This window comes from Nerophis ophidion, linkage group LG09 (genome assembly GCF_033978795.1).
Source record: "Nerophis ophidion isolate RoL-2023_Sa linkage group LG09, RoL_Noph_v1.0, whole genome shotgun sequence".
NCBI lineage: Eukaryota > Metazoa > Chordata > Actinopteri > Syngnathiformes > Syngnathidae > Nerophis > Nerophis ophidion.
Window position 1 is genome coordinate 6,307,081 of NC_084619.1, and position 19,349 is coordinate 6,326,429.

General features: G+C 36.8%; 1 long non-coding RNA gene across 1 annotated transcript in view; it reads right to left on the reverse strand.

Moving 5' to 3' along the window:
• The window catches only part of LOC133558954 (uncharacterized), a 91,628-nt gene extending 89,733 nt beyond the window's left edge, over nt 1-1,895 (reverse strand). Inside the window, exon 1 of the long non-coding RNA XR_009808066.1 lies at nt 1,808-1,895. This is a non-coding gene — a long non-coding RNA (uncharacterized LOC133558954). The remainder of the gene's footprint in view (nt 1-1,807) is intronic.
• Nucleotides 1,896-19,349: the final 17,454 nt, after the last annotated feature.

Below are 19,349 nucleotides of genomic sequence, written 5' to 3' on the forward strand. Positions count from 1 at the left end.
TGCGGGACGAGGAATAGCAAAACATGCTTCACTCCACACAGTAGCTCACTAAACTAATACAACAATATCATCGTCCTACAGCAGGGGTGTCAAAGTCAAATACAGAGTGGGCCAAAATTTAAAACAGAACAAAGCCGCGGGCCAAAGTTGAACAAATTAACCTTTTAATAGGGACCCGAACAAGTTTTGCATTGAACATTGAACAAGCAAGGCTTATATAACTTTAATAATAATTAAAAAATATCAATGGCATATCAAATAAAATGTAAATACACATTTAATGCCTCTTTTCTATTTGTAGCCTTCTCAGGTAAATATCAAAATAAACTTTTCCCTCAAGGTAATAATACATTTTTATATTGTCGGCAAGTGCTTTAATGCCTTTAATGTCCTCTGTGTTCTTTGATGTTTGATGTTTCCCTCTTACACACATGGAAGAGGGATGTGTACTATGGCTATGAGTTGTTGTTTTTTTCCCTTGGCCTCAGTCTGCACCCCCTCTCCAGGGCCCAGGCTAACACCGATTTTTATTTTATTTTATTTTAATCTTCTATTTTTTTCTCCCATTCCCCCCCTTGTTTACCTGTATCTCCTCTTTTTTGTAAGGGGCGCTGGAAGCCGGCAGACCCGTCAGCGATCCTGTTCTGTCTCCCTGTAATGTTTGTCTAAACTTGAATGGGATTGTACTGAAAATTTAAATTTTCCTGAAGGAACTCTCCTGACGGAATAAATAAAGTACTATCTAATCTAATCTAATCTAAAGTGACACAAATGTGTTACTATGACAACGGAAACAAAACAGGAAGTGCCACCAGGAACTAAGGAAGACAAAATAACAGAACACAACTAAAATATGCCATGATCCAAATAGCGGATCAGGACACAAGAATTCGGTACATTTTATTCATCTAACTTTGGCAGAAAAACCCTTTAAAGTTTTCCAGCCAAAGTAGTAACTGAATAAATAAATGGCTTATTTATTTTTACTACCTAAAAAAAGCAGACATCAATGAACACATTTACAATTCTCCTTATTACAGAGAAGGGAGACACATGCGGGTTTTTGTTGCATTGCATGTTTAGTACCGCATTTTCTCTTCCCACAGTAATTAGCTGGAGGGCAGGAGTCAAACCTCCCAGCATGCATGTGTGTGTGTGTGTATATGTGTGTGTGTGTGTGTGTGTGTTTGGGTTGGGCCGCCTTGCCTGGGCTTGGTGCGAGTCAAATCCTGTTGTGGGTATGAATGTGTGCTCAGGTGTCACTGTGCAATCAGCCAGCCCTCATGTGTGTGTGTGTGTGTGTGTGTGTGTGTGTGTGTGTGTGTGTGTGTGTGTGTGTGTGTGTCTTTGTGCACTCTAAGGTTATGTATACAGTAAAGGGTGATGCACTTGACAGCTGTGTTGTGTAGTGGCAGGTGTGTTGGGGCTCTGTGTGAATGAGCACAACACACCCCTGCCTGAAGCTGTGTGTGTGTGTGTGTGTGTGTGTGTGTGTGTGTGTGTGTGTGTGTGTGTGTGTGTGTGCACACAGGGTCAGCCGTTACTATGAAAACGCGTCAGCTGTTGTGCAGCTGCTGTTTGTGAGATATAGCCCCTGGCATCTTCAAACATGTATGTTAGTACCACTCATATCTTGTACGGCAGCAACAAAAAAAAAAATATCACACGTAAGATAGGCAAAAGTATTTGGTCAGCAACATGCTCACTGCACATACAGGAAGTGAGCATGACGAACATATGGATTTTGGGGAGTGTGTGCAGGAATTTGTGTTTATTCAACCAGAAGAACATTTGTGAGGTCACTGACCTGATGGAGGCTTGTCATCGCTGCTTTAGCGGACTTGAGGTCAGGGTTTCACACCAAACTCGTCCAAGCAAAGGTCCTCCCCCTAAAAGAGGTAATGGCTGTTAAAGTAAACACGCACACCTCAAATAAATCCAAAGCTTTTTAATTACAGGTGAAGGTGGCTAGTAGTAACTAACATGCTACATTTACCTAAATGGGTAATATTGTGTTTTTTTTCCTACATTTAAAACATTGTGGTCTACATCAGTAGTCCCCAACCACCGGGCCGCAGATCGATTAGTACCGGGCCGCAGAAGAATGTTTTATTAATTTCTAATAAAAATGAAAATAAAAAAAAGCAACATTTTTTTTTTATCAAAACAAAATAAAAAACACAAGGTACGCTTACAATTAGTGCACCAACCCAAAAAAACCTCCCTTTTTCATCCATCCATCCATCCATTTTCTGCCGCTTATTCCCGTTCGGGGTCGCGGGGAGCGCTGGCGCCTATCTCAGCTACAAACAGGCGGAAGGCGGGGTACACCCTGGACAAGTCGCCACCTCATCGCAGGGCCAACACAGATAGACAGACAACATTCACACTCACATTCACACACTAGGGCCAATTTTAGTGTTGCCAATCAACCTATGACAAAGGAAAAAATACAAAAAAATAAAAAAGGTTGAACAAATTAACCTTTTAATAGGGACCCAAACAAGTTTTGCATTGAATATTGAACATGCAAGACTTATATAACTTTATAGTGACATGCAAAATCGAGTTTCAAATAATACTAATAATTTAAAAATAGCAATGGCATATCAAATCAAATTTAAATAGAAACTGGATGCCTCTTTTCTATTTGCAGCCTTCTCGGGTAAATATCAAAATAAACCTTTCCCACAGGCTAATAATACATTTTTATATTGTAGCGTCCAGGAAGAGGTAGTGCTGCAAGGGGGTTCTGTGTATTTGTTCTGTTGTGTTTATGTTGTGTTACAGTGCTGATGTACTGCCGAAATTGGCTCATCATTCTCGTTTAGTGTTGGTTCACAGTGTGGTGCATATTTGTAACAGTCTTAAAGTTGTTTATACGGCCACCCTCAGTGTGACCTGTATGGCTGTTGACCAAGCTTGTATTGCATTAGCGTGTGTGTGTGTAAAAGCCACATATATCATGTGACTAGGCCGGCATGCTGTTTCTACGTAGGAAAAGCGGACGTGACGAAAGGTTTTAGAGGACGCTTGAGGCAGTGCCTTTAAGGCACGCCCCCAATATTGTTGTCCGGGTGGGAATCGGGAGAAATTTGGGAGAATGGTTGCCCCCTGTGATTTTCGTGAGGGGCACTGAAATTTGGTAGTCTCCTTGGAAAATCGTGAGTGCTATATAGAGCAAACAACGGATCAAAACAGAAATGAGGTCAAAGGCAGGCTTAAATACTAGAGCAATAATCATAACACAGGTGCACATAACAAACAAGAGCAGGTGGAACAAATGAGAAACCATGGGAACAAGATAAAACAAGAAAGAGCCAAACCAGGGATCGGAAGAGTCCAAAAACAAACAGGAAACACAAAAGGACTCAAAAACCAAAACAAGATATGATCCGGGCGGCGGATCATAACAGTGTAACTGGTAAATAAAAACAAAATACAATGATTTGCATATCCTTTACAACCTATATTCATTCAATTGAATAGACTGCAAAGACAAGATATTTAACGTTACAACTGGTACACGTTATTTTTTGCAAATATTACCTCATTAGGTATTTGATGCCTGCAAGATGTTTCAAAAAAGCTGGCACATGTGGCAAAAAAAGACTGAGAAAGTTGAAGAATGCTCATCAAACACTTATTTGGAACATCCCACAGGTGAACTGGCTAATTGGGAACAGGTGGGTGCCATGATTGGGTATAAAATCAGCTTCCATGAAATGCTCGGTCTTTCACAAACAAGGATGGGGCGAGGGTCACCACTTTGTGAGCAAAAGCGTGAGCAAATTGTTGAACAGTTTAAGAACATTTCTCAATGAGCTATTGCAAGGAATTTAGGGATTTCCCCATCTACGGTTCGTAATATCATCAAAAGGTTCAGAGAATCTGGAGAAATCCCTGCATGTAAGCGGCAATGCTCGTGACCTTCGATCCCTCAGGCGGTACTGCATCAAAAAGCGACATTAATTTGTAGAGGATATCACCACATGGGCTCAGGAAGACTTCAGAAAACCACTGTCAGTAATTACGGTTCATCACTCCATTTGTAAGTGCAAGTTAAAACTATACTATGCAAAGCCAAAGCCATTTATCAACAACACCCAGAAACGCTGCTGGCTTCGCTGGGCCTGAGCTCATCTAAGATGGACTGATGCAAAGTGGAAAAGTGTTCTGTGGTCTGACGAGTCCACATTTTAAATTGTTTTTGGAAACTGTGGATGTTGTGTCCCCTGGAATAAAGAGGAAAAGAACCATCCGGATTGTTACAGACGCAAAGTTCAAAAGCCAGCATCTGTGATGGTATGGGGGTGTATTAGTGCCCAAGGCATGGGTAACTTACACATCTGTGAAGGCACCATTAATGCTGAAAGGTACATACAGGTTTTGGAGCAACATATGTTGTCATCCAAGCAACGTTATCATGGACGCCCCTGCTTATTTCAGCAAGACAATGCCAAGCCACATTCAGCACGTGTTACAACGGCGTGGCCCGCCTGCAGTCCAGACCTGTCTATCATCGAAAATGTGTGGCGCATTATGAAGCGTAAAATACGACAGACTGTTGAACGACTGAAGCTCTACATAAAACAAGAATGGAAAATAATTCCACTTTCAAGGCTTCAACAATTAGTTTCCTCAGTTCCCAAACGTTTATTGAGTGTTGTTAAAAGAAAAGGTGATGTAACACAGTGGTGAACATGCCCTTTCCCAACTACTTTGGCACGTGTTGCAGCCATGAAATTCTAAGTTGATTATTATTTGCCAAAAAAAATAAAGGTTATGAGTTTGAACATCAAAAATCTTGTCTTTGTAGTGCATTCAACTGAATATGGGTTGAAAAGGATTTGCAAATCATTGTATTCCGTTTATATTTACATCAAACACAATGTTCCCAACTCATATGGAAACGGGGTTTGTACACACTGGAACATAAGAAGGAGTTCGCTTGTGTAACTGATGTCTCACATGAATATTAGTGACGTTTTCCAGATCTAGTCTGCGGTCTGAGTGCAGCGAGTTCAAGGTTACAGGAAAACTGACATTCCTTGTATGCACGGGGCAGGAAGTATGCAGAATGACGATTAAGCTCCCATGCAGAATGCTAACCTTCATCTGATAAGAGCTTCTGAAATTCCTCTTGGATTTTAACACACACACACAAAAATGTGTTTTAACGTGATTGACATATCAGATTAAAATTAAAAGGTCTTTCAGTGGGAGAAAAAAAAACTGTGCGTGTTGAGAGTGAATACAAAGTAAATGTGCTTGAGCCGTCGCCATGGCAACACAAGCTTTTAATATTGTATTGAAGTGACACCTGTTTCCCCGAGAGGTGGAAGGTGCATTCAATCAAGTACTTTTCTTTTTTTATATACTTTGAGGTACTGGTGGGTGACTATGTTGCTGCCTGCCATACTAAAATAAAGGAAGGAAGAAGATACACAAAATACTCTGCATTGATTTGTTGGAATGACTTAAAACAATAAAAGAAGTGACATTGCAGAAAAACGTTGGTTCATGTGTAGGTTGAACAATTTAGAGCAGGGGTCACCAACGCGGTGCTCGCGGGCACCAGGTAGCCCGTAAGGCCCGCTGGCCTGTTCTAAAAATAGCTCCAATAGCAGCACTTACCAGTGAGCTGCCTCTATTTTTTTTTTTTTTTTTTTATTTACTAGCAAGCTGGTCTCGCTTTGCTCAACATTTTTAATTCTAAGAGAGACAAAACTCAAATAGAATTTGAAAAGCCAAGAAAATATTTTAAAGACTTGATCTTCACTTGTTTAAATGACTTCATTCATTTTTAGGGTCCTAGGCTAAAACTGCTGTGTTTTATTATTATTCCGCACCTACGCCCTGTAATTTGACCCCCTTAACACTTCAAAACTCACCAAATTTGACGCACATTTCGGTATAGCAAACCTTCCCAACATATTAAGCAACCAATCCCTCAAAATGAAAACTGCGCTCTAGCGCCCCCTAGGAAAAAATTACAGACAAAACTGCATGTAACTTCTGTTAGGAATGTCATAGCGACATGAAACAAAAACTCCTATGTAGGTCTGACTTAGACCCAATTTTCATACACTCACTTCTTTCAGCAAAAATCTACAGGAAGTTGGCAAAAACCCCTTCAAAATTAAATTTTCGCAAAAAATACAATTTTTGCCTCTTTGCGCTGTAATTTGACCCTTTTAAAATGCTTCAAAACTCACCAAACTTGGCACACACATCTGGACTGGCAAAAATTGCGATCTAATGAAAAAAACAAACCCCGAAATCCAAAAATGCGCTCTAGCGCAATTTTTTAATAAAACACAGAAAAAACTGCACCTAGGAAAAAATTACAGACAAAACTGCATGTAACTTCTGTTAGGAATGTCATAGCGACACGAAACAAAAACTCCTATGTAGGTCTGACTTAGACCCAATTTTCATACACTCACTTCTTCCAGCAAAAATCTACAGGAAGTTGGCAAAAACCCCTTCAAAATAAAGTTTTCGCAAAAAATGCAATTTTTGCCTCTTTGCGCTGTAATTTCACCCCTTTTAAAATGCTTCAAAACTCACCAAACTTGGCACACACATCTGGACTGGCAAAAATTGCGATCTAATGAAAAAAACAAACCCCGAAATCAAAAAATGCGCTCTAGCGCAATTTTTTAATAAAATACAGAAAAAACTGCTCCTAGGAAGAAAACACAAACAAAATTGCTTGTAACTTCCAGTAGGAATGCCGCAAAGACATGAAAAAAAAAACTTCTATGTAGGTCTCACTTAGACCTACATTTGAATGATTGACAGCCTGCAGAAAAAATCAACAGGAAGTTGGCAATTGCCCCTTCAAATAAAAGTTTTGTGAAAACCCGTCACCTTTTTTCAAACGAAAACTCCTCCGAGTGCGTTTGTCGTTTCGGCTTCAAACTCGCACAGGAGAGTGTTTGGACCCTTCTGATTAAAAGTATAAATCAGAGTTTTGATTACTGCTCCGGTTTTGATTTTACGTGCCTTCAAAGAACACCCGCGCAAATTTTCCTAAAAAATGTCCTTTTTACCTCTTTCATCTGTAATTTGACGCCTTTACAATGCTTCAAAACTCACCAAACTTGACACACACATCAGGACTGCCAACAATTGCGAGCTAATAAAAAAACCAAACCCCAAAACTCAAAATTGTGCTCTAGCGCCCCCTAGGAATACAACACAGACATACTGCTCCTAGGAAGAAAACACAGACAAAACTGCTTGTAACTTCCGGTAGGAATGTCAAAGAGACATGAAACAAAAAACACTATGTAGGTCTCACTTAGACCTACATTTTAATAATTAACATACTTTAGCAGAAATCAACAGGAAGTTTGATATGTTCACTTCAATACAACAACTGCATTACTTTCACAATGCATTAGATTCTCAAAACAGTGGCACCAAGGCGTTTTCTACCGCGTATCCGGCCGTGGGTCTCGGGGGCAGCAGCCAAAGGCGGACCCGACCAACGCTGCTTGCAGCTTTAATTTTACTTTGCTTCTTATAACTTTCAGAAAGACAATTTTAGAGGAAAAATACAACCTTAAAATGATTTTAGGATTTTTAAACACATATACCTTTTTACCTTTTAAATTCCTTCCTCTTCTTTCTTGACAATTTAAATCAATGTTCAAGTAATTCTCTGCTCGTAAATATTCTTCTGTTTTTTCAATGGAGAATATTTGGGAAATATTTCTTCAAATTTATTATGATTAAAAATCAAAAAAATATTCTGGCAAATCTAGAAAATCTGTAGAATCAAATTTAAATCTTATTTCAAAGTCATTTGAATTTTTTTTTAAATTTTGGTTCTGGAAAATCTAGAAGAAATAATGATTTGTCTTTGTTGGAAATATAGCTTGGTCCAATTTGTTATCCCACTGGGGTGAGTTTTTCCTTGCCCTTATGTGGGCTCTACTGAGGATGTCATTGTGGTTTGTGCAGCCCTTTGAGACACTTGTGATTTAGGGCTATATAAATAAACATTGATTGATTGATATATTCTAACAAAGTGCAGATTGGATTTTAACCTATTCAAAACATGTCATCAAAATTCTAAAATTAATCTTAATCAGGAAAAATGACTAATGATGTTACGTAAATTATTTTTCGTATTTTTTCAAAAGATTCGAATTAGCAAATTTTTCTCTTCTTTTTTTCGGTTTAATTTTCAAGATAAACTATGTCTCCAAATTTTATTTTCATTTCATTCCTGTTTTCTCCTCTTTTAAACCGTGCAATTAAGTGTTTTGTTTTTTTATCATTTATTCTCTACAAAAAACCTTCCGTAAAAGAAAAAAAAGAAAAAAAGTATGACGTAATGACAGACAGAAATACCCATTTTTTAAAAATATATTTATATAAATTTATTTATTAAAGGTAAATTGAGCAAATTGGCTATTTCTTTTTTAATTTTGGGGGGAAATATTCGAATTAGCTAGTTTTTCTCTTCATTTTTTTTGGTTGAATTGTGAATTTTAAAGTTGATTGAAGATAAACTATGTTTCAAAACATTTTTTAAATTTTTTTCGTGTTTTAAACCGTTCAGTTTAGTGTTTTTTTTTTTCATCTTTTATTCCCTACAAAAAACTTTCCGTAAAAGGAAAAAAAAATGTACGGCTGAATGACAGACAGAAATACCCATTTCTTATATATATAGATTTATTTATTAAAGGTAAATTGAGCAAATTGGCTATTTCTTTTTTAATTTTTTGGGGAAATATTCGAATTAGCTAGTTTTTCTCTTCATTTTTTTCGGTTGAATTGTGAATTTTAAAGAGTCGAAATTGAAGATAAACTGTTTCAAAAAAAAATTTTTCATTTTTTTCGTGTTTTAAACCGTTTAGTTTAGTGTTTGTTTTTTTTCATCTTTTATTCCCTACAAAAAACTTTCCGTAAAAGGAAAAATAAATGTACGGCGAAATGACAGACAGAAATACCCATTTCTTATATATATAGATTTATTTATTAAAGGCAAATTGAGCAAATTGGCTATTTCTTTTTTAATTTTGGGGGGAAATATTCGAATTAGCTAGTTTTTCTCTTCATTTTTTTCGGTTGAATTGTGAATTTTAAAGAGTCGGAATTGAAGATAAACTATGTTTCAAAAAATTGTTTTCATTTTTTTCGTGTTTTAAACCGTTCAGTTTAGTGTTTTTTTTTTCATCTTTTATTCCCTACAAAAAAACTTTCCGTAAAAGGAAAAAAAAATGTACGGCTGAATGACAGACAGAAATACCCATTTCTTATATATATATAGATTTATTTATTAAAGGTAAATTGAGCAAATTGGCTATTTCTTTTTTAATTTTTTGGGGAAATATTCGAATTAGCTAGTTTTTCTCTTCATTTTTTTCAGTTGAATTGTGAATTTTAAAGAGTCAAAATTGAAGATAAACTGTGTTTCAATTTTTTTTTTTTTTTTCGTGTTTTAAACCGTTCAGTTTAGTGTTTGTTTTTTTTCATCTTTTATTCCCTACAAAAAACTTTCCGTAAAAGGAAAAAAAAATGTACGGCGAAATGACAGACAGAAATACCCATTTCTTATATGTATAGATTTATTTATTAAATGTAAATTGAGCAAATTGGCTATTTGTTTTTGAATTTTTGGGGGAAATATTCGAATTAGCTAGTTTTTCTCTTCATTTTTTTCGGTTGAATTGTGAATTTTAAAGAGTCGAAATTGAAGATAAACCGTTTCAAAAAATTTTTTTTCATTTTTTTAGTGTTTTAAACCGTTCAGTTTAGTGTTTGTTTTTTTTCATCTTTTATTCCCTACAAAAAACTTTCCGTAAAAGGAAAAATAAATGTACGGCGAAATGACAGACAGAAATACCCATTTCTTATATATATATAGATTTATTTATTAAAGGTAAATTGAGCAAATTGGCTATTTCTTTTTTAATTTTTGAGGGAAATATTCGAATTAGCTAGTTTTTCTCTTAATTTTTTTCGGTTGAATTGTTAATTTTATAGAGTCGAAATTGAAGATAAACTGTTTCAAAACAATTGTTTTCATTTTTTTCGTGTTTTAAACCGTTCAGTTTAGTGGGTTTTTTTTCATCTTTTATTCCCTACAAAAAAACTTTCCGTAAAAGGAAAAAAAAATGTACGGCGAAATGACAGACAGAAATACCCATTTCTTATATATATAGATTTATTTATTAAAGGTAAATTGAGCAAATTGGCTATTTCTTTTTAAATTTTTGGGGGAAATATTCGAATTAGCTAGTTTTTCTCTTCATTTTTTTCGGTTGAATTGTGAATTTTAAAGAGTCGGAATTGAAAAACTATGTTTCAATTTTTTTATTTTTTTTTTCGTGTTTTAAACCGTTCAGTTTAGTGGGGTTTTTTTCATCTTTTATTCCCTACAAAAAACTTTCCGTAAAAGGAAAAAATAAATGTACGGCTGAATGACAGACAGAAATACCCATTTCTTATATATATATATATAGATTTATTTATTAAAGGTAAATTGAGCAAATTGGCTATTTCTTTTTTAATTTTTGGGGGAAAATATTCGAATTAGCTAGTTTTTCTCTTCATTTTTTTCGGTTGAATTGTTAATTTTATAGAGTCGAAATTGAAGATAAACTGTTTCAAAAAAATTGTTTTCATTTTTTTCGTGTTTTAAACCGTTCAGTTTAGTGGGTTTTTTTCATCTTTTATTCCCTACAAAAAACTTTCCGTAAAAGGAAAAATAAATGTACGGCGAAATGACAGACAGAAATACCCATTTCTTATATATATAGATTTATTTATTAAAGGTAAATTGAGCAAATTGGCTTTCTTTTTTAATTTTGGGGGGAAATATTCGAATTAGCTAGTTTTTCTCTTCATTTTTTTCAGTTGAATTGTGAATTTTAAAGAGTCAAAATTGAAGATAAACTGTGTTTCAATTTTTTTTCGTGTTTTAAACCGTTCAGTTTAGTGTTTGTTTTTTTTCATCTTTTATTCCCTACAAAAAACTTTCCGTAAAAGGAAAAAAAAATGTACGGCGAAATGACAGACAGAAATACCCATTTCTTATATGTATAGATTTATTTATTAAATGTAAATTGAGCAAATTGGCTATTTGTTTTTGAATTTTGGGGGGAAATATTCGAATTAGCTAGTTTTTCTCTTCATTTTTTTCGGTTGAATTGTGAATTTTATCCATCCATCCATCCATTTCCTACCGCTTATTCCCTTTCGGGGTCGCGGGGGGCGCTGGCGCCTATCTCAGCTACAATCGGGCGGAAGGCGGGGTACACCCTGGACAAGTCCCCGAAAGGGACTAAGCGGTAGAAAATGGATGGATGGATGGATAAAATTCACAATTCAACCGAAAAAAATGAAGAGAAAAACTAGCTAATTCGAATGTTTACCCCAAAAATTAAAAAACAAATAGCCAATTTGCTCAATTTACATTTAATAAATAAATCTATAAGATAAACTGTTTCCCAAAAATTTTTTTCATTTTTTTCGTGTTTTAAACCGTTCAGTTTAGTGGGGTTTTTTTCATCTTTTATTCCCTACAAAAAACTTTCCGTAAAAGGAAAAAAAAATGTACGGCTGAATGACAGACAGAAATACCCATTTTTTTTTAATATATATAGATTTATTTATTGAAGGTAAATTGAGCAAATTGGCTATTTCTGGCAATTTATTGAAGTGTGTATCAAACTGGTAGCCCTTCGCATTAATCAGTACCCAAGAAGTAGCTCTTGGTTTCAAAAAGCTTGGTGACCCCTGCTTTAAAGGATTTTCACTCACATTACTGTCGATAAGCTTTATTAATGTTTTGGGACAATATATTTTTATATTTAGCAAACACTTTTATTTACACGGGTTGGACGAGCCCGATAAGCACGGGCTAACGTTAGCTCGGTCATTTAATGGCCGAGCGTCGGGAGAAAAACTCGCCATAAAACAAATGTCGCAACTTATTTTAATGTGTCGTGTTCCGATACTTTAAAAACAAAACAAGGGGAACATTAGTTACTGTTTAATCTTCACGCCTTACCTGAATCACAGACGAAATCATCGCAGGGAATTCGCTCAGCTGGAGAGTGATGATGTTATGTAATGCGCATGCGCGTTGTTACGGGAAAGCAGGGGTGTCCAAAGTGCGGCCCGGGGGCCATTTGTGGCCCGCAGCTAATCGTTTACCGGCCCGCCACACATTCTAGAAAAATTGCAAAATTGATAGTATTGCAAAAATTAAAAAAAAACATTTAAAAAAAGTGGAATGAGGAGAAATCGAATGAGAAAAAGTGGCAATGTTGACACAAAGATCCATGCAGGCAGTTTTTTTTTGTTCCTTTTGTCTTCATTTTCTTTTTTTTCCATTGCTCAAAAAAAAAAAAAGGACAAAAAAAATCTATATTATAATGAATTATTACTTAAAAATGATCACTTTAAAATGTTTTATATGGAAAAAATGTGGTTGCCATATAAAAACATTAAGGTTTAGACCTCCTTTTTAGACCAGTTGATCTGCCGCTTCTTTTCTTTCTCCTATGTCCCCCCCCCCCGATGACCATGGATGAAGTACTGGCTGTCCAGAGTCGAGACCCAGGATGGACCGCTCGCCTGTGTATCGGTTGGGGACATCTCTACGCTGCTGATCCGGCTCCGCTTGGGATGGTTTCCTGTGGACGGGACTCTCGCTGCTGTCTTGGTTCCGCTTTGAACTGAACTCTCGTGGCTGTGTTGGAGCCACTATGGATTGAACTTTCACAGTATCATGTTAGACCCGCTCGACATCCATTGCTTTCGGTCCCCTAGAGGGGGGGGGGGGGGGGGGGGTGTTGTCCTGCGGCAATTCAAGGAAATACGGTATTAGTTCAAACTTAAAATTGACAGATATATGGGAAGTTGATCGTGTTAAAAGAAAAGAAAAAAAAACCCGAATAGAAATGTATGACTTTATGAGTGGGGAACCTTGCGGATCTCAAATATATTTAGTAGGATTTTATTGAACTTTTCACTGTGATTACTCAAAAATATTAAATAATTAAAATCAATGATGTCCTGAATTATTGATCTTTGAGGACTTTAATTACTAAATAATGGAACTCTTCTGGAGGAATCAATAAAGTACTATCCATCTATTTAACTATCCATCTATCTATCTATCTATCTATCTATTTAACTATCCATCTATCTATCTATCTATCTATTTAACTATCCATCTATCTATCTATTTAACTATCTATCTATCTATCTATTTAACTATCCATCTATCTATCTATCTATCTATTTAACTATCCATCTATCTATCTATTTAACTATCTATCTATCTATCTATTTAACTATCCATCTATCTATCTATCTATCTATTTAACTATCTATCTATCTATCTATTTAACTATCCATCCATCTATCTATCTATCTATCTATTTAACTATCTATCTATCTATCTATCTATCTATCTATTTAACTATCCATCCATCTATCTATCTATCTATCTATTTAACTATCCATCCATCTATCTATCTATCTATCTATTTAACTATCTATCTAACTATCTAACTATCTATCTATCTATTTAACTATCTATCTATCTATCTATCTATTTAACTATCCATCCATCTATCTATCTATCTATCTATTTAACTATCCATCTATCTATCTATCTATCTATCTATCTATCTATTTAACTATCTATCTATCTATCTATTTAACTATCTATCTATCTAACTATCTATCCATCTATCTATCTATCTATCTATTTAACTATCCATCTATCTATTTAACTATCCATCTATCTATTTAACTATCCATCCATCTATCTATCTATCTATTTAACTATCCATCTATCTATCTATCTATCTATTTAACTATCTATCTATCTATTTAACTATCCATCTATCTATCTATCTATCTAACTATCTATCTATCTATTTAACTATCTATCTATCTATCTATTTAACTATCCATCCATCTATCTATCTATCTATTTAACTATCTATCTAACTATCTATCTATCTATCTATCTATTTAACTATCTATCTATCTAACTATCTATCCATCTATCTATCTATTTAACTAGCCATCTATCTATCTATTTAACTATCTATCTATCTATTTAACTATCCATCTATGTATTTAACTATCCATCCATCTATCTATCTATCTATCTATTTAACTATCCATCTATCTATCTAACTATCTATCTATCTATCTATTTAACTATCTATCTATCTAACTATCTATCCATCTATCTATCTATCTAACTATCTATCCATCTATCTATTTAACTATCCATCTATCTATCTATCTATCTATTTAACTATCCATCCATCTATCTATCTATTTAACTATCCATCTATCTATCTAACTATTTATCTATCTATCTATCTATTTAACTATCTATCTATCTAACTATCCATCTATCTATTTAACTATCCATCTATCTATCTATCTATCTATCTAACTATCTATCCATCTATCTATATATCTATCTATCTATCTATTTAACTATCTATCTAACTATCCATCTATCTATCTATTTAACTATCCATCTATCTATCTAACTATTTATCTATCTATCTATCTATTTAACTATCCATCTATCTATTTAACTATCCATCTATCTATCTATCTATCTAACTATCTATCCATCTATCTATATATCTATCTATCTATCTATCCATCTATCTATCTATTTAACTATCCATCTATCTATCTATCTATCTATCTATCTATCTATTTAACTATCCATCTATCTATCTATCTAACTATCTATCCATCTATCCATCTATCTATCTATCCATCTATCTATCTATTTAACTATCTATCTATCTCTCTCTCTCTATTTATCCATCTATTTAACTATCCATCTATCTATCTATTTAACTATCTATCTATCTCTCTCTCTATCTATCCATCTATCTATTTAACTATCTATCTATCTCTATCTATCTATTTATCTATCTATCTATTTAACTATCTATCTATCTCTCTCTCTCTCTATCCATCTATTTAACTATCTATCTATCTCTCTCTCTCTATCTATCTATTTAACTATCTATCTATCTATCTATCTAAATACTGCATATTTCAGTTTTACTATAAAAAACAAAGATGTATTTGACAGAAAAGGCATAAAACCTTATTTGTTTACTTTATATCAACCTCAAGTTGATATAGAGATTTACTGTAAGCATTAAATTTAAAAAAATAATAATAATTTGACTTATATTTAACATTTTAGTGACTGAGACCCTCTATACTCCCCAGGAGCCCTCAGGATTAAAAAAAAAAATCCATATATTTTGTTATGGTTTGAAAATGAAAAATATCAAAATGGCCCCCGCATGCTTAAATTTTTCCGTGTGCGGCCCTCTGTGGAAAAAGTTTGGACACCCCTGGGGTAAAGCAATAAATTCACTTGAGTGAATGACTCATAGGTACTCGAGTCAGCTTTTTTTTTTACGGCTTTCCTAATATACTATTACAAACTAACAAAATATAGAATAAAAGAGCAAACAGAAAAATCTAACAAAAGTTGGAATGTTGACTCTAATACAAGGGAAGGGAACCTATAGCTCTCGAGCCCGATCTGGCTCTTAGATAAATCTTAGCTGACATTGCTTAACACGATAAGTAATGAATAATTCCACAGTGTTAAAAATAACGTTCAAAATATAAAACATTCTCATGCATTTTTAATCCATCCATCCGTTTTTCTACCGCGCCTGTTCAAGAATTCGCATTATTGGTAAGAAGTGTTGTAATTGAACACAAACATTATGTTAAAATGTTACCATATTTATTACTACAAACATGCATTTAAAGGCCGACTGAAATGAGATGTTCTTATTTAAACGGGGATAGCAGGTCCATTCTATGTGTCATACTTGATCATTTCGCCATATTTTTGCTGAAAGGATTTAGTAGAGAACATCCACGATAAAGTTCGCAACTTTTGGTCGCTAATAAAAAAGCCTTGCCTGTACCGGAAGTAGCAGACGATGTGCGCGTGACGTCACGGGTTGTGGAGCTCCTCACATCTGAACATTGTTTATAATCATGGCCACCAGCAGCAAGAGCGATTCGGACCGAGAAAGCGACGATTTCCCCATCAATCAATCCGAGTCCTGCCACCTTCAGAAGTTTTCTGATGACTCGGCGATAGTGGGGCGTATTGAGGATGGTGATAATGAGGAATACAGGGCATTGGTGGAGGACTTTGTCACATGGTTTGGAAAGAACCACCTTCAGCTTAATGTGACGAAGACCAAGGAGCTGGTTGTGGACCTGGGAAGGAGGAGGAGTACTCCGGCGACCCCTGTTTCCATCAGGAGGGTCAATGTGGACATGGTTGAGGCTTATAAATACACATGGACAACAAGCTGAATGGGTCAAAACACGCTGAGGGCCTCTACCGGAGGGCCTTACTTCCTAAGGAGGCTAGGATCCTTCAACGTCTGTACAAAGATGTTGAAGATGTTCTACGAGTCGGTGGTGGCGGGCACCTTCTTGTACGCCGTGGCAGTGGCCTGAGAGCGAGGGACAGAAACAGACTGGACAAGTTGGTAGAGAAGGCCAGTAACGTGGTGGAAGTGGAGCTGGACTCTCTGGCGGTGGCGTCAGAAAGGAGAAGTCTAGCAAAACTCTTAGCCACTATGGACAACACCTCCCACCCACAACACTCGGTCGGAACTTGCGGAGGGAATGAGCACGTTCAGTGGAAGGCTCAGACTCCCAAAATGTAACACGGAACGACACAGGAGGTCCTTCATACTGACAACCATCAGACTGTATAATGCATATGTTCCTTGACTGCACTTAAATGTAGAATATATTTATACTATATATATATACGTTATATATTATTTATTATTATTATTGTCCGTTGTGAGCGAACTGTGGTGCTGAATTTCTCCCAGGGATCAATAAAGTACTTTCTATTCTATTTATGTTGTTACGGTGTGGATGTTCTCCCTAAATGTGTTGTCATTCTTGTTTGGTGTGGGTTCACATATTTGTAACAGTGTTAAAGTTGTTTATACAGCCACCCTCAGTGTGACCTGTATGGCTGTTGACCAAGTATGCTATGCATTCACTTGTGTGAGTGAAATAATGTAGATATTATGTGACTGGGCCAGCATGCAAAGGCAGTGCCTTTAAGGTTTATTGGCGCTCCGTACTTCTCCCTACGTCCGTGTACACAGCGGCGTTCTACAAAGTCATGAATTTTACTTTTTTAAACTGATACCGATAATTTCAAAACCGATCCTACATTTTAAAACATTTATCGGCCGATAATATTGGCAGTCTGATGTTATCGGACATTGCTAATACAAATACAATAGTATTGGCTACTCAAGGAGACCAAACCAATCAAAGAGCACTGTTCAGTATCGTGGCCAATGATTGGCCTAGCCTCAGACAGCATTACTATACTGCAGTGTTAATAAGATGATTAAATGGTGTTATTTCATGTCTAGAGAGCTCTCCTAATGTTGATAACCCTATTGACAAGTTTGCAAACACATTTTTTTATACTCTTGCTATAGAAATGTTTGATTTATCGCCGGATCGGTTCGCAGCCGAGTGTGAAGCGACCGGAATGAGAATCAGCACCTCCAAGTCAGAGTCCATGGTTCTCGCCCGGAAAAGGGTGGAGTGCCATCTCCGGGTTGGGGAGGAGACCCTGCCCCAAGTGGAGGAGTTCAAGTACCTAGGAGTCTTGTTCACGAGTGGGGGAAGAGTGGATGGTGAGATCGACAGGCGGATCGGTGCGGCGTCTTCAGTAATGCGGACGTTGTACCGATCCGTTGTGGTGAAGAAGGAGCTGAGCCGGAAGGCAAAACTCTCAATTTACCAGTCGATCTACGTTCCCATCCTCACCTATGGTCATGAGCTTTGGGTCATGACCGAAAGGATAAGATCACGGGTACAAGCGGCCGAAATGAGTTTGGGTCTCTCCCTTAGAGATAGGGTGAGAAGCTCTGCCATCCGGGAGGAACTCAAAGTAAAGCCGCTGCTCCTTCACATCGAGAGGAGCCAGATGAGGTGGTTCGGGCATCTGGTCAGGATGCCACCCGAACGCCTCCCGAGGGAGGTGTTTGGGGCACGTCCAACCGGTATGAGGCCACGGGGAAGACCCAGGACACGTTGGGAAGACTATGTCTCCCGGCTGGCCTGGGAACGCCTCGGGATCCCCCGGGAAGAGCTAGACGAAGTGGCTGGGGAGAGGGAAGTCTGGGCTTCCCTGCTTAGGCTGTTGCCCCCGCGACCCGACCTCGGATAAGCGGAAGAAGATGGATGGATGAATGGGTTTCTAATTAGCAGAAATTTATACCCGGAAAGAATCAATAAGGGACGGCTGGTTTGAGCCATTAGGCCTTTAAAGACCTACTGAAAGCCACTACTAGCGACCACGCAGTCTGATAGTTTATATATCAATAATGAAATATTAACATTGCAACACATGCCAATACGGCCGCTTTAGTTTACTAAATTGCACTTTTAAATTTCCCACAGAGTTTCTTGTTGAAAACGTCGCGGAATGATGACGCTTATGTTGACGCGTGTTTGTGACGTTATTGGTTGGAGGGGACATATTAGCCAGCACCACTTAAGGCTAAAAGTCGTCTCTCTTCATCGCACAATTACACAGTATTTTGGACATCTGTGTTGCTGAATCTTTTGCAATTTGTTTAATTAATAATGGAGAAGTCAAAGTAGAAAGATGGAGGTGGGAAGATTTAGCCTTTAGCCACACAAACACACGGTGTTTCCTTGTTTAAAATTCCCGGAGGTGAAGCTTTACTATGGATCAGAGCGGTCAAGCGAACATGGATCCTGAGCACTTGTCAACCGGCAGGTTTCGGTGAGAAAATTGTGGTAAAAAGTCGCCTCTTACCGGAGATTAGTGGCGCTTGCGCCGTCCATGCAGCTGCCGTGACTTCCCTCAGACACTGGCGTCAACACACCCGTGGACACACCCCTCCGACTATCAGGTACTATTTAACTCACTAAAACACTAGCAACACAATAGGCAGATAAGGGATTTCCCAGAATGATCCTAGTAAATGTGTCTAAAAACATCTGAATCACTTCCTATGCAATCGCCTTTTTTTTTTTCTTCCTAGTCCTTCAGTATCAATATCCTCATCCACAAATCTTTCATCCTCGCTCAAATTAATGGGGAAATTGTCGCTTTCTCGGTCCGAATAGCTCTTGATGCCGGAGGCTCCCATTATAAACAATGTGAGGATGTGAGGAGCCCTCACACCAGTGACGTCATCGTCTGCTACTTCCGGTACAGGCAAGGCTTTTTAATCAGCGACCAAAAGTTGCAAACTTTATCGTCGATGTTCTCT